Below are 16,228 nucleotides of genomic sequence, written 5' to 3'. Positions count from 1 at the left end.
CAACGTCTCCAGAACCACAAAGCGAAGGTTGTTGTCTTTAATTACGAGAAGAGACGGGGAAGTCGTACCAGAAGCTTTGCTGTGCAAAGCCGTTTTCAAAGGCAGGAGTGCAACGCGCACCCTGAAGTTTTGAGCAGAATTGAGCCCTTTGAGAATCCCAGCTTAAAAACAAACCAACCGTTTTAAAAAGAGATCAAGTTCCTAGCCCTTATGGCTGGCAAAGATATGCGCGAAACGGTGTGGGCCAATGAACTCACAGGAGCCCGTGGGGTTCCCCCACCCATGAAACAGAAAAACTAGAAGGATGGAGAAAGAGAAAACAGCGCAAAGTTATGCATAACAACGATGGAAACGTGAAGGGTCTGTGTAACTGATCCACATCACAGAATCCTGCAGAATTTATGTTACTCACAGCCCAACCTCTCGAATGAGGAGGTGAAATGATTAATAGGGACCAGCACACGGTTTCTGAATGTCCCAAGGGGAACAACCTCCAACTTATGGGTTGTTGTTTTTTTGTGGGTTTTTTTTTTTAACTCTCTCGCTCTCTTTCTTCCAAGATTTTTAGCCCCACTGGACAATTTCCTTCTGCATCACGCCAGGAGTTCATTTTCTGGCAGCCTCCCCGGCCTCTCTTTCAGAATCATCCCTCAACGTTTCCCTCCCCAAACTGGCGATTCCGCTCCGAAACGGCATCCACAAAAATCTTGGGACGGGAAGGAGACGTTCCCGGCATCGTATTCTGTTGCCCATTTCCTTTCGGAACACGAAATAATTCTTCCCCCTCACGTGCGCCAGCCTCGTGAGCGCAAAGAACTCCGCTCCCCCTTTGAGAGAAGGGCAGAGGCGTCGAAGAGACCTGAGCCCTCCAACGATTTCCCTTTTTTTCAGAAACAGAAAACGGCTCTCCAAAAATTGAGGAGACCACGCGGACATCCGGGGTGCTGAGCACCAAAAATCCAAGCGGGGAGCTTTCGGCAACCTCGATCTCTGAACCAGGGGTCCGGTTTGAGAGTTACCCCTCCCAAAATGGACGCCAGCAACCTGAGATAATTTCGCCCGTGGTCTTGAGAAAGACTGATCAGAAGAGGTCGTCCGATCTGACCGCAAACTAATGTAACCTCATCGTATCTCTCTCTCATTGTGAGCACGATGAACCCTTTTAGCAAAGGGACACGCGGGACGGGGGACAACAGCTGAAAGGCAAATTAACACGGCGTGCTTTGCAGAAGAGAGCAAGAACCAGCTATCAAGAAAATCAAACTCAGAGCATCGCAACACAGGCCTTGCAGAGAGGCCACATGAGAGAGAAGTGGGAAAATCCAGACTTAGCGGATTAAGACAGGGCTGGCTTCAGGTATTCGTGTGCAAACGACCGACTGCAGGCCGTCCTCATTATCTGCTCCTATCCTTCCATCTGCCCCCTCTCATCTTGCAGCGGGACGTCCCAGGCCTCGTTTTCACTGCCTCCCTGGGTTGCACCATTTCAAACTGCAGGTGGGACTGAACGTTTGTCCGTAGAAAAAAATACCAGTAAAAAAAAAAAAAAAAATACAATTCCCTCCACCTGGAAAACAAGCAAGTCAGGGCCTTGGCCAGCTTTCTCCCTGATATGCTAGATTTCTACTTGCAGTGATTTTTTAAAAAAACAGGAAAATTCAATCAGATGAGCACCCATGAGTCTAGTAATAAAACCAAACACAGGCTGAAAGTAGAAAGACACAACAGGAGAGGGATGGATTGAAGCCGGAAAATCTCACTTCTCCCTTGCCAATTTAAAAGCCCCTATGGGTCAAGGCTCCGTGGCGCCAACTGTGAATTTTGGCACCTTAAAATAGCGGACTCTTTTTCTTTCACTCCTTTGTCGGGCTTTCTGGCTTGGCCTACCACTTCTTTGTGTGTGTGAGTTCTCTTTTGCTCGCCCTTCAACCCTCCCGGACATTTCGTCCGAGAGCCTCGTCCAAGCCGTGGGGGTCAAGGGGACAGCAAAACATCTTGGAGGAGGAGGGAGATTCCCTTTTCAGGCCCACCCATTCAGACCGAGACTTGGGCAGAAATTCCGCCCGCTTTTGCGCCAACCAAGCCGGGCCGATGGCTGCGGGAGGCGAAAAAAAGCAGGCGCGCGGGTGTGTGTGTGTGTGCAGGAGTTGGTATTTATGTTCAGCGTCGACTAAGTTCAAATAAACTTTTGTGGTTGTCCCAGAGCCCTGAAGACGCTTCCCTTGGAGGGGGAATGGCTCCGGCTAGCAGCTGATGGAGACGGTGCCTCACCAGCTTGGGCTTCTCAAAGTGAGCCGGAGATGCCACACCCAAAACACAGAGAAAAAAAAACCCATGACAAAGCAGTAACCAGGCATGGCAGCAGCGATACAAGGAACCAGTGCGCTCTGGCCTGTCCTACCTGAAAGTGCAGGCCCACACCCTGATTTCTAAATAGAAGGCCTTCTTTTCCCAAGACAGGAACCCACGGCTGGGCCCAGGTGGCTGGAGATCATGCTGAAAGGGAGAGGGGGTGCGCTAAACTCTGCATACCTCCCCCCCTCTAGGAGTGGAATCTCTAATGAGAGGGGGCTCTGCCCCAAAGCGCTTCCAATCGGGCAGGTTTGTTGCAAGATGTGTAAGGCGCAATCGTATGTACATTGAGAGAGAGAGTCCTAAAACTCCTAGCATTCACCAGGGAACCGGTAAGGAAAGCTGGGAGTTGAAAGACATTTTGTAGGACTTTTTTTAGGGCGTTAAAGGAGGTTTTTTCAGGAATGGTCGGAGTTTTTTCGGACTAGGATTATAATATAATAATAATGATTTGTTTCTTACCCGCCTCTCCGATTGGATCGAGGCGGGGAATAACAGCAAGGATAAAATACGGATTAAAAACATAATACACTGTTAAAAAAACATCCTAAAAGCATCCTAAAAATCCTCTTTAGGATTATGCCTTAAAGAGGCCTGTGATGGAAGAATCAGTGGGGCACAGAGCTCACAGGCCCATCGATCAGGGACATGGCTCCAGAAACACACGCACACACTTCTTTGAAGTTCTCTCAAAGAAGCAAAGGCAGAACACATAAAAAAAACAGATCTACCAACGCTATAAGCGAGATCTTCCCGTAATTCAGTTAACTTAGACCCCCCTTTAGAGCAGTCACCACCCACCCACCCCTGGATGGCTCCATAAAACTTGTTCCTAAAGAAGAGGCTGGCCCCATAGTGGGGGAGAAAAATCCTCCCCCACTTCCAGACTATCCCAGAGAAGAGACGCCCCGCCTCTACAAAGGCACCCCACGGATTCGCAAAGACCCCACATTATCCAGGCTTGGAACATCCCCTAGACAACTCTGCAAAGGCCACAAAATGCCCCCCATGCTCTCCTATGGGTCCCCATAGGAGAGCATGGGGGGGGGGCATTTTGTGGCCTTCCCATGCCCACTTTTCCCCATGGAAGGGGCATGCTGGATTCTACACACTAGTGCAGGTATCCGTCGTCGTCCCGGTCAGGGCCAGCAAAGTTTCTAGCAAATGGGGGTTGCACTTCACAGCTGGGATCATATACACAGCTGTCTTATGGGGGGCCCTCCCCATAAGTCCAGGGTTGAATCGGGAGACAGATGCACCCCCAGTTCCCAAGAAACCCCGCGGAGAGGGCGAAAAGACAAACACGCGCCCCCCAGCTTGGAGCCCTAAGGGTCCCAGGCTTCACACGACCCCAGAAGGGCCCCTCCCACAGAGCCCCAGAAAGACCCACAGAGCCCCAGAAAGACACGTGGCGCTCTCCTGCCCCACAGAAGAGGCATCCCCCAATTCAGGGGGCAATTTTGCACAGAACTTGCTCTTGGGGATCTCGGGCAGCAAGCGCCGCCTTCAGAGAAGCCCCCCCCTTTGCAAAAAAACCCCCCACAACACTCTTAAGTCCACACACACACACCTCTCCCACCCCACAGAAGAAAAACTCCCCAACCTGGGGGCAATTTTGCACATCTCTAGGGCTCCTTTGCTCTTGAGCAACACGTGGCGCCTTTAGAGAGCTGCCCCCCCCCAAAGCACACACAACACTCCTGGATCCAGCCCTCCCCCCCCCGCCCAAACACACACACACCCTCCCTCCCTCCCTCCCTCCCTTTTGGAGCTGAGCTCAACGCCTCCCAGCCCCCTCCGCTGCCAGCTAAACAGGCTGCTTCCCATTAGTCAGTCTTTCCAACCACCGCATTCCAAAGGCTGATGGAGGGGGGCCAATTGGGGAGGGGGGAGAGAGAGAGAGGGAGGGGAGGGGAGGGGGAGGAGTTTCCCCAGCCAGAGGTCCAGCCCTAGAGGAAGGCGGCTTCGGATACTTCTAGCCTCTTCCCTTCTCTCCCCCCCCTCCCTCCCACCACAAGTAAAGCAGGGTGGGTGAGGGAGAGATTCAGCAATGTGGAGTCGGCTGCGGAGTCGCTCCAGTTGCTGGTCCGGATGAGAGCGGGGCTGGGCTGGGTGGGGGGCTCATCACGCAAACACCCCCAGTACGCCACACACACGGGCAAGCCTCCCCGCGGCGGAGGAATCGACCCCCGTCGTCCCGCGAACAGCCAAATCGAGAGTCACTCCGGAGTAAGCCCACCGAAAGCTCCTTCGGTTGGGGAGGGGGGAAGGAGGTTTCGACGACGCCCTGTCCCAGCCCCGAGCAACAGACGCGGAGCTGGGGAGCCTCCGCACCCGGCTGCGAGGCCGGGACGCCTCCCTGGCTCCGGAGTTATCCCACCGAACGTCAAAACGGCGCCACTCCGCAAAGTGGGGGAATGCACACACCCGTCGAAGGCAGCCCGGTTCTCCAAGCCCGTTCTCCTCCGCGCCGGGGCTCTCGCACCTTCCAGGATGAAGTTGGCCTGAAGCGGAGTCGCTCCGGATTAAGCCAACGCCTTACTGGCGCCCGCCCACGCCTGTTCTGCACAACCCAGCGCCATGTGTAGCTACAACTCGCACGCCCTCCCATCCTCGCCTCCACAGCCCCATATCCCCCCCACCCAAATTAGGCAGACCCATCTCAACAAAGCCCTTTACACGCAGGTGGCGGCCCCTTACCTGGCGCACAGATGCCCCATTGCGGCCCCAGAGGGGGCCTTGCTACCCTCCCACCACCATCACAGCCCTCCACACGCAGCGGGCACGCCCTGCCTCTACTCCTTGCCCCACGGGGTAGGGGGTGGGGGGTCAGCAACCCTGGAAAAGTTCCCCCCGCAGTGAAAGCAAACCTGGAAAAGTTCACCAGAAACTATCCCATAAGAAATCGGTGCTTGAAAACTCTTTTCTCAAGACTTGGCTTTTCTTAGCGTACCGGGGGGTGGGGGGGACTCTTCTAACCCTCCCCCGGGCTTTGTCACCCATGCCTCTCAGCACCGGATCCTGCCCCCCCCTCCCCAAGCCGCGCCCCCCCCCCCCACAACTGGTGGCAAACTTTCCACCAACTCTGCAAAGAAACCCAGCAGTTCCGTCTGCCCGGCCTCGTGTGCCAAGGGCGTTGTCCGGAGGTGCCCAGCCAGGCGGGGCCCCGGCAAATACAGAGCCCCCCCCCCCAGCACCCCTTATTCTGCAAGGCGCTCACATACAGATCTATAGGCAGAGCTGGAGCGGGTGTGGGGGGAGTTTAGCTAACCAAAGCGCGCGCCAAGTTGCGCACTGTTGTTTTTCATGCGTTTTGGACACACCGTGGAAGAGAAACGACGCGGGTCCTCCCCCCACTTCCCTCTGTGACACCAGACACGCATCCCCCCCCCAAACACCAGCTCTGCCAGGCTGCCAAACCCACCGCCTCCCAGCCCCCTTTCTTCGGTGGTACCTGTGGGTCAGAGGTCTTCAGCTGCCCGGCACTGCCATGCCAGGCGACGTCCCGGTGACTGTCCAGAGAGAGACCCCGATCCCGTTCCTGGATTCCTGGAGGCGGTGGCTGAGCCCTGGCAAGCGGGCTCCGGTCGTGAGGTCCCTGCAGCAGGAGCGCGCACAGAGTGGGTAGCTCCCAGCCGAGGGCAGGGCTCTTGTAACTCGGTCCGGGATGGGTGTGTCTTGCTCTCTCGCTCTCTCGCTCTCCCCTGCCCAGAGAGCAGGAGGGGAGGGACCAAGCGAAGCACAGGGCAAAGGAGAGAGAGAGAGAGAGAGAGGGGGGGGGGGAGCGGGGCCGCACCCCCCTCTCCAGTTCTGCCTGGACAGCGCCAGCTAAAGGGCTCTCCTCCTTAAGCCCCAAAGAGGACCCCCCCCAAGGTCACCCCCAACAGTAGCCCCAAAAGTAATAACAACCAGGAAGCAGCCCTCCCAGCTGTTCTGCTGTTCGGAGATAGACTGCCTCTGCAGCTGGAGGCTCCATTCCGCTCACCTTATTTCTCGCTTTCATTCCTTTGACCTCTTTGCTTTATTGGCGGCCGCCTTTCTGTGCCGTCCGGCAGCCCTCCAGACGCTTCGCGAGGCGAGGAAAGGGAATCTGACAGCGGAAATCGGAGGCCTCAAATACAATTTCAAAAAATAAAAGCCAAAATGAAACCGAGCAGCCGTGCCGTGATTTAAAACGCAGTGAGGATGCGATCCTATGCCTGTTTCGGCAGGGGGTGGGTGGGTGGAGGGGAGTCCTACGGTTCCCGGCATTCTCCATGGGGACATTTTTCCAGTCAAAACACGCATAGGATCGTGCCCTAACAGATGAAAAACAACAAAGGTTAAATTTTTAGCCCAGATAGATAGCTGTTGACAACGGTCCAGCTGGGCCGTTTTAGACCCCTGGACTTATTTATTTATTTAAAGCATTTTTATTTTATTTTTGCTGTCTTCCCAAGGCGCTTTACAGTGATAAAAGGAAGGGGTGTCTGTAGATGGCCTTGTGCAGAGGAGGGCAACCAGGGTGATCAGGGGTCTGGAAACAAAGCCCTATGAAGAGAGAAACAACTGGGCATGTTTAGCCAGGAGAAGAGAAGATCGAGGGGAGACATGATAGCACTCTTCAAATGCTTGAAAGGTTGTCACACAGGGGAGGGCCAAGATCTCTCCTCGATTCTCCCAGAGTGCAGGACACGGAATAACAGGCTCAAGTTACAGGAAGCCAGATTCCAGCTGGACATCAGGAAAAACTTCCTGACTGTTAGAGCAGTACGACAATGGAACCAGTAACCTAGGGAGGTTGTGGGCTCTCCCACACTAGAGGCCTTCAAGAGGCAGCTGGACAACCACCTGTCAGAGATGCTTGAAGGTGGATTCCTGCATTGAGCAGGGGGTTGGACTGGATGGCCTTGTAGGCCCCTTCCAACTCTACAATTCCATGATTCTATGACTTTGGTTGTGAAACGCGTAGCTGCCATGCTTCAACAGGCTGTTTCTACATCCCTGATATGTTAGTTAGACCAAAAAACAAAACCAGTTTACCAGGCCTGGTGTTAGTAATGCTAGCCACTAGTTTCAACAACAAAAACAACAGTAATTAATAAAACCCTGAGCCTGGCTAGGGTACCGGTAAGTCTGCAAAAGGCAACCTTGCAAAATTCAGCTCCCTTTCCCAATTCCTCCCAATTCTTTTTGAGCAAAGACACCAGTTGCTTGGTAAGAGAAGAAGCTACTATAGATATGAGAGAGAGAGAGAGAGAGAGAGAGAGAGAGAGAGAGAGAGAGAGAGAATTAACGGTATGATAGCTGAGATGCTTTGGCGAGATGAAGGAAGGTGATGGACCACAAACTTCCTTTTGGTTACCCATGTATGACTGAAGTCACCACTTCACTCCCGTAGCCACAACAACACAGCTTTTGCCCCGAAGCACCTGCTCTGCTCATGGGCTATAAATACCCATAGAGCACAACTTGTTTATAAGTTCTAAATATCACGGAAAGCTCCCCGGTTCGATACCGGAATCCCCTTGGCTGTTGATCAGGTGCAAAAGGAACCAGACCACACCTTTGTTTAGAAAAGACGGGTGTCTGCCTTTTCTTGAGTCAGATGCTTTATTTATTTATTTGTTGCATTTTTATACCGCCCAATAGCCGAAGCTGTTTGGGCGGTTCACAAAAATTAAAATACAATATAAATTGTGTGTGTGCGCCAGTTGCTGGGGAACATGGGCGGGAGGGTGCTGTTGCACCATGTCCTGCTTGTTCATCCCTGGCCGATGGCTGGTTGGCCACTGTGCGAACAGAGTGCTGGACTAGATGGACCCTTGGTCTGATCCAGCATCAGGGCACTTCTGATGTTGTGATGTTCTTCAAAGCACAACCAATATAAAATCAGCAGCAGTGCAGAAATACAAATTTGAAATACAAATTTAAAAAGCAAAGTTAAAATTGCCTTAGGGAGCTCGTTCCACAGCCGGGGTGCCACAGCAGAGAAGGCCCTGCTCCTGGGAGCCACCTGCCTCACTTCCTTTGGCAGGGGCTCCCGGAGAAGGACCCCTAAGGATGACCTTAGGGTCCGGGCAGGTACGTATGGGAGGAAGTGTTCCTTCAGATAGCCTGGCCCCAAGCCGTTTAAGGCTTTAAATGTTAATACCAGCACTTTGAGTCGGGCCCGGACCTGGACTGGCAGGCAATGAAGCTGGAAAAGGACTGGCGTGATGTGGTCTCGCTGGCCAGTGCCTGTTAGAAACCGTGCTGCCCTGTTTTGTACCAGCTGAAGTTTCCGGACCGTTTTCAAAGGCAGCCGCACATATAATGCATTGCAGGAATCCAGATGAGAGGTTATCAGAGCATGGATCACTGTAGCTAGGCTATCTCCGTCCAGATAAGGGCGCAGTTGGTATATCAACCTAAGCTGATAAAAGGTGCTCTTTGCCACTGAGTTCACCTGTGCCTCAAGTGACAGTTCTGGATCCAAGAGCACCCCCAAACTACGGACCTGATCCTTTAGGGGGAGTGCCACCCCGTCCAGACAACTTATCCAGAAGGACGCCATGGTCGATGGTATTGAAAGCCGCTGAGAGGTCTAAGAGAATCAACAGGGTCGCACTCCCCCTGTCTCTCTCCCGGCAAAGGTCATCCCACAGGGCGACCAAGGCAGTTTCCGTTCCGAAACCAGGCCTGAAGCCCGATTGAAATGGATCTAGATAATCCGTTTCATTCAAGAGTGCCCGGAGTTGTCCTGCAACCACCCGATCAAGCACCTTGCCCAGGAAAGGGATATTAGCCTGTAATTATTAACATCCTCTGGATCCAGGTTAGACTTTTTCAGAAGTGGTCTGATTATTATTATTATTATTATTTATTTATATAGCACCATCAATGTACATGGTGCTGTACAGAGTAAAACAGTAAATAGCAAGACCCTGCCGCATAGGCTTACAATCTAATAAATTACCGCCTCTTTTAAAGAGGACAGCACCACTCCCTCTCTCAAGGAGGCATTTACAACCTCCTGGACCCAGCTGGTGATCCCCTCCTTATTCATAGAATCATAGAATAGCAGAGTTGGAGGGGGCCTCTAAGGCCATCGAGTCCAACCCCCTGCTCAATGCAGGAATCCACCCTAAAGCATCCCTGACAGATGGCTGTCCAGCTGCCTCTTGAAGGCCTCCAGTGTAGGAGAGCCCACAACCTCCGTAGGCAACTGATTCCATTGTCATACTGCTCTAACAGTCAGGAAGTTTTTCCTGACGTCCAGCTGGAATCTGGCTTCCTTTAACTTGAGCCCGTTATTCCGTGTCCTGCACTCTGGGAGGATCGAGAAGAGATCCTGGCCCTCCTCTGTGTGACAACCTTTTAAGTATTTGAAGAGTGCTATCATGTCTCCCCTCAATCTCCTCTTCTCCAGGCTAAACATGCCCAGTTCTTTCAGTCTCTCTTCATGGGGCTTTGTTTCCAGACCCCTGATCATCCTGGTTGCCCTCCTCTGAACACGCTCCAGCTTGTCTGCGTCCTTCTTGAATTGTGGAGCCCAGAACTGGACGCAATACTCTAGATGAGGCCTAACCCGGGCCCAATAGAGAGGAACCAGTACCTCACGCGATTTGGAAGCTATACTTCTATTAATGCAGCCCAAAATAGCATTTGCTATTGATGTAATGAGCCATGAGGGTCAAGAGTCAAGCACACAGGTGGTCGACCGAACTTGGCCAAGCATCTTGTCCACATCCTCGAGCCTCAGTAACTGAAACTTCTCCAATAAAACTGGATCCTTGGCACATCAATAAAACTGGATCCTTGTTGCATCAAACCCAGTATTGTTGACACGGACTGGCAGCAGGGTCTCTTTCCAGGGTTTCAAGCAGGGATTTTGCCGAGCCCTCGGTAGAGACGCTGGGCACTGGATTCTGGACCGTCTACGTGCTAAGCCTGTAGTCTCCTGCTGAGCCACGGCCTTTCCCTGAAACACAATAGCTGTCGTCTCCTTTTCTCTCAGCGTTTCCGTGGGTTTGCCCATTGTACTGTACCGCATGGCTAGATGTCGAAAGCACTCACAGGGTTGCACAAGGGGTGTGCCGGGTGTGTCCAGGCACACCCTAATATTTCGAGCAAAAAGTGCTGAATTGAGGGGACCATTGACTAGGGATCCGGTGGGGGATCCAGACGCAGTGAGAACGGTCCTCTGGCTGCCCCCCCGGCTGCCCCTGACAGCGTGCCATTGCTCCTGACAGCAGGAGTGAAAAGGAATCGCTCTGCCGGGAGCCATGTTTCAAAGAAGCCAGGAGGAGGACCCCCAAAGGCTAATATCACCTCGTAAGACCCTCCTCCGGCCATGGTCACCACAAAGCCCTACCAATGCTGGGCCTTTGAGGAGCGTCTCCTCATTCCCGCTTCCCCCCCACACACACACACCTGCAATGCCCCTCTCACAGTCAGGTAAGCATCAGTGTCTGCAGTGTTTAATAAATAAATGAATAAAAATAACGTCCATCATGACTGAGTATTCAATAAATCATAGAATCATAGAATAGCAGAGTTGGAAGGGGCCTACAAGGCCATTGAGTCCAACCCCCTGCTCACCTTTGAACCCCCTGTTCACCTTTAAAAGAAATCTGGGTGCACACCCGAATGAAATGGGCTGCTCACACCTATGAAAGCACTGAAATCCCTCTGTGTTGCGTCCTCGAGCTAGCAGAGGAGTCAAAGGGCTGTAAAGCAGGCATGCAGAACGTCCGGCTCAGAGGCCCAATGCGGCCCTCCAAGCGGTCCCCAGAAGGCCACGCCCCTTTTCAGCCAACCACTGTTTGGCTTGAAAAGGGGGTTGGATAAATTCCTGGATGAGAAGGCTATATCCATGGCTTCTAGCCCTGATGGTTATGTGCTACCTCCAGTATATGAGGCAGTAAGCCTGTGTGCACCAGTTGCTGGGGAACATGGGCGGGAGGGTGCTGTTGCACTGTGTCCTGCTTTGTTGGTCCCTGGCCGATGGCAGCCTGGCCACTGTGCGAACAGAGTGCTGGCCTAGACGGACCCTAGGTTTGATCCAGCAGGGCTCTTCTGATGTTCTTGTTTTCTTATCTTTCCTCTGCAAATTTGCCTGCACCATAAAAAGAAAGAACTCACCCATCATGTGAGAGTGAGTTCCATCAGTTATTTATGCATGGAAATATCACGCTTCCTTTGATGGGTCCTGATAGTGGCAATAATGAATTTCTCTGGGCAACACACTTACAATTCCTAGGTTTATGAGAGGGATCTCTCTCTCTCTCTCTCTCTCTCTCTCTCTCTCTCTCTCTTTACTCCATGCAACCACTAATCACTTTTCTTTTCTCGAGCAGCCTGGGAACCAAACCCCACATCACTCATGAGAGTCTCTAATTACGACTGGAACCTTGTTCTGTAGCCATAACAGAAAGGCGGATTAAAGTCCGGAGTTCTGCCGAGAGGAAACCCTGAGCAGACATCACCTCACACAGAGCACAAGGCAGCACAGACTATGGCCGGAGCAGGGCGGAGGAAAATAGCTATTGAGATAATATGAGGTTTGGGGTAAAGGATCCCTTGCTGGAAACATGCGCGTGCAAACCACATGTGGCCGAGCGTCACGTGCGTCTTCTCTTCTCTGGCCAGAGCTGAGAGTCCTGGTCGATTGGTTTGGGAGAAGAGAAAGAAGCAGCAGCAGTGACTGAAGGCAAAAGGATTTCCTCAAATAGTAAGTAACTTATGGGACTCACTGCCACAAGATGTCCGCTTAGATAGCTTTAAAAAGGAATAAATGAAGGGAGAAGAAGAAGAGGAAAAGAAAGAGGAGGATGTATATGAGCTGATATGAGCGATGATCGCGTGAGGTATTGGTTCCTCTCTATTCGGCCCTGGTTAGGCCTCATCTAGAGTATTGCGTCCAGTTCTGGGCTCCACAATTCAAGAAGGACGCAGACAAGCTGGAGCGTGTTCAGAGGAGGGCAACCAGGATGATCAGGGGTCTGGAAACAAAGCCCTATGAGGAGAGACTGAAAGAACTGGGCAGGTTTAGCCTGGAGAAGAGAAGATGGAGGGGAGACATGAGAGCACTCTTCAAATACTTAAAAGGTTGTCACACAGAGGAGGGCCAGGATCTCTTCTTGATCCTCCCAGAGTGCAGGACACGGAATAATGGGCTCAAGTTAAAGGAAGCCAGATTCCAGCTGGACATCAGGAAAAAACTTTCTGACTGTTAGAGCAGCATGACAATGGAACCCATGACCTAGGAAGGTGGTGGGCTCTCCCGTGCTAGAGGCCTTCAAGAGGCAGCTGGACAGCCATCTGTCAGGGATGCTTTAAGGTGGATTCCTGCATTGAGCAGGGGGTTGGACTCGATGACCTATAGGCCGCTTCCAACTCCACTATTCTATGATTCTATGATTTCCCCTGCACCCCAGAAACTAGGATGCACAGATACACTGCTTCTGAATATGGAGGGTCCATTGAGCTACTGTGGTTAATAGCTGTTGCCAGCTTTCTCCACCATTAATCACCACTTAAAGCTATCCAAGCCATTGCGTCACCACATCTTGTAGAAGTGAGTTCCACATGCCAGGCGTGTTGGACCTCAGGATTGTGGGTGGATGGGTGGGATAATCTGGCCTGCCCCTTTTGCCTCACTCCCACTGGAATGCACCCCCCACCCCCAGTACTTCTCCGGAATTGAATTGTGTGTTGCACGAAGACCCGGTTTTCTTTGGTCTGCCTGCCCATCAGTTTCACGGGGTGACCCTTGCATTTCGTCTTGGGGCGAGAAAGAAAAACGTCTGTCTCCGTTTTCTCCTTACCGCGTGTAATTTTATAAACCCCCGCTGAGTCATCTTCTTCTTTTGTAAACTAAAAAACTGCCAGCAATTCTGCTTTTTCCTCATAAGGGAGATGCCACAAGCCTCATGATCATTTTGATCGTCCGTTTTTCTACACTTTCCCCCACTCTGAAGAACCTCTTTGAGAGGATGCAAACGGTCCCTCTGCTAACCATTTTACCTGCAAGGTAGGTTCTGGGCCCAATTAATTGCTGCTTGTAAAAGATCCCCAGAACAGAGGCGCCAGAAAGTGGACGTTGCGCTTCTAATTATTACCTGGTTCCCAGGAAGCTTCGCTCGGAAACGTCGTTATCAAAGCCCCTTGAAGTCTTGCGAGCAGACGGAGAAGTCTTGTTAGCAAATGCATGGAACTACTAGGCCTGTACTGAGTCACATACCTGCTGCTATTATTGTTTTAAAAAACAGCTTTCCAGGAAGACATGATCCAATCAAGAAGAGGTGCGCCATCTTTGCAGCCACAACCCTCCCACCCATGTTCCCCAGCAACCGGTGCACACAGGCTTATTGCCTCTGATCCAACAGGTAGCACACAGCCATCAGGGCTAGTAGCCATTGATAGCCTCCCCCTCCAGGAATTTAGCCAACCCCCTTTTTCAAGCCATCCCAATCAGTGGCCATCACTACATCTTGTGGCAGTGAGTTCCATAATTTAACTCTGTGCTGTGTGAAGAAGTCCTTCCTTTGATCTGTCCTGAATCTCCCACCCATCAGTTTCATGGGAATGACCCCTTTGGGCTCTAGTAGTATGGGAGAGGGAGAAAAATGTCTCCCTCTCTACATTCTCCACTCCAAGCATGATTTTGTACACTGAGCTGCCATGACATTATACATGTGAGCATTCCTACACAGAGATGAGCTTCTTCATGCAAGCAGCGACAGAAAGGACCCCTATTGACTGACAAAGGACTTTCCCATCACGTCCTACCTGATCCGTTTAATTGGAATTCCCTGGGATTCAACCTCCAAAGCAAAATTATTATTATTATTATTATTATTATTATTATTATTATTTATTTATTTATTTATTTATATAGCACCATCAATGTACATGGTGCTGTACAGAGTAAAACAGTAAATAGCAAGACCCTGCCGCATAGGCTTACATTCTAATAAAATCATAATAAAACAATAAGGAGGGGAAGAGAATGCAACCAGGCACAGGGTAGGGTAAACAGGCACTGGGTAGGGTAAAACTAACAGTATAAAGTCCGAACAAAATCAAGTTTTAAAAGCTTTGGGAAAAAGAAAAGTTTTTAGCTGAGCTTTAAACGCTGCGGTTGAACTTGTAGTTCTCAAATGTTCTGGAAGAGCGTTCCAGACGTAAGGGGCAGCGGAAGAAAATGGACGAAGCCGAGCAAGGGAAGTAGAGGCCCTTGGGCAGGCGAGAAACATGGCATCAGAGGAGCGAAGAGCACGAGCGGGGCAATAGTGTGAGATGAGAGAGGAGAGATAGGAAGGAGCTAGACAGTGAAAAGCTTTGTAGGTCAACAGGAGAAGTTTATATTGGATTCTGAAGTGAATTGGAAGCCAATGAAGAGATTTCAGAAGTGGAGTAACATGGTCAGAACAGCGAGCCAAGAAGATGATCTTAGCGGCAGAGTGGTGAACAGAAACCAACGGACTGATGTGAGAAGAAGGAAGGCCAGTGAGAAGAAGGTTGCAGTAGTCCAACCGAGAAATAACCAATGCATGAACAAGAGTCTTGGCAGAAGAGACAGACAAAAAGGATCGAATCCTGGCAATATTATACAGGAAAAAACGACAGGATTTAGCAGCCATGCTGGATTATGCCAGACATCTGTTCCCACAGTAGACAAGCCTTCAGTGTGGTGGCCCCTTCCTGTGGAACTCCTTGCCACTGGAGTTCAGGCGGGCACCAACACTGTGCTATTTTCTGTGCCAACTCTTTTCCAGGAAGTCTTCCTTGGTGGAACAGCCACAGTTGAACTGGCACTCTGTTTTTAAAAGGAGTAATTATCATGTTGTGTTTTTTATTTATTCATTCATTCATTCATTCATTCATTCATTCATTCATTCATTCATTATTACATTTATGGTCCACCTTTTTTCCTCTAAGGACCCCAAGGCGGCATACGTAATCCTCCTCCTCTCCACTTTATCCTCACAACAACAACCCTGTGAGGTGGGCTGGGCTGAGAGTCTGTGACCGGCCCAAAGTCACCCTGTGGGTTTCCACGGCCGAGTGGGGGACTCGAACCCGGATCTCCCGACTCCCGGTCCGACACTTTAGCCGCTACACCACACTGGGTCTTTGGATAGGTTTATCTCTCGTTTGTCACAACTCCGGAATCTGTTTGGATGTGGAACGGTATGCAAATGTGGTAAAGAAATAAATAAGAAATAAACCACGTGCCTAATGGGAAAGCCAGGTCATACAAGAGCACTTTGCTGTTCATCTTTCTCCGCAACTGTTTTTGAGAGGCATACACACGGGCTCTGATGCTACAAGAGGTCATATGTAGTCATCAGGACTAGTAGCCCTTTATAGCCTTATCCGTAGGCGTGCGCAGCACATTACATTAGGGTGTGAACCCAGGGTTTTGTTTTTTTAAAGGCGAACATTCATTGAATAAATCATAAAGGATATTATTTTTATTCATTTATTTATTAAACACTGTAGACACTGAAGCCATACTCCAGGTAGAGAGGGTCCCAGCAGAGCGATTCCTTTTCATTCCTGCTGTCAGGAGCAATGGTCCTTGATCCTCCCCAGAGTGCAGGACACAGAATAATGGGCTCAAGTTAAAGGAAGCCAGATTCTGGCTGGACATCAGGAAAAACTTCCTGACTGTTAGAGCAGTACAACAATGGAACCAGTTACCTAGGGAGGTTGTGGGCTCTCCCACACTAGAGGCATTCAAGAGGGAGCTGGACACCATCTGTCAGGGATGCTTTAGGATGGATTCCTGCATTGAGCAGGGGGTTGGACTTGATGGCCTTGTAGGCCCCTTCCAACTCTACTATTCTCTGATTCTATGGTGCTCTCTCGGCGGTGGCAGTTCTTTGGCATGGCAGCAGAACAGCTG

At 51.0% G+C, this 16,228-nt stretch overlaps 1 protein-coding gene across 2 annotated transcripts in view; it reads right to left on the bottom strand.

Moving 5' to 3' along the window:
- The window catches only part of AHNAK (AHNAK nucleoprotein), a 73,794-nt gene extending 67,810 nt beyond the window's left edge, over positions 1–5,984 (bottom strand). For both annotated transcript variants that reach the window (XM_063145707.1, XM_063145708.1), the window contains exon 1: positions 5,807–5,984. The gene's annotated coding sequence lies outside the window, so the exon portion shown is untranslated. The remainder of the gene's footprint in view (positions 1–5,806) is intronic.
- Between the last annotated feature and the right edge of the window lie 10,244 nt (positions 5,985–16,228).

Source organism: Elgaria multicarinata, chromosome 21 (assembly GCF_023053635.1).
Source record: "Elgaria multicarinata webbii isolate HBS135686 ecotype San Diego chromosome 21, rElgMul1.1.pri, whole genome shotgun sequence".
NCBI classification, from domain to species: domain Eukaryota; kingdom Metazoa; phylum Chordata; class Lepidosauria; order Squamata; family Anguidae; genus Elgaria; species Elgaria multicarinata.
The sequence above is the reverse complement of the archived record's forward strand: the minus strand, read 5'-3'. Positions and strand labels throughout refer to the sequence as shown.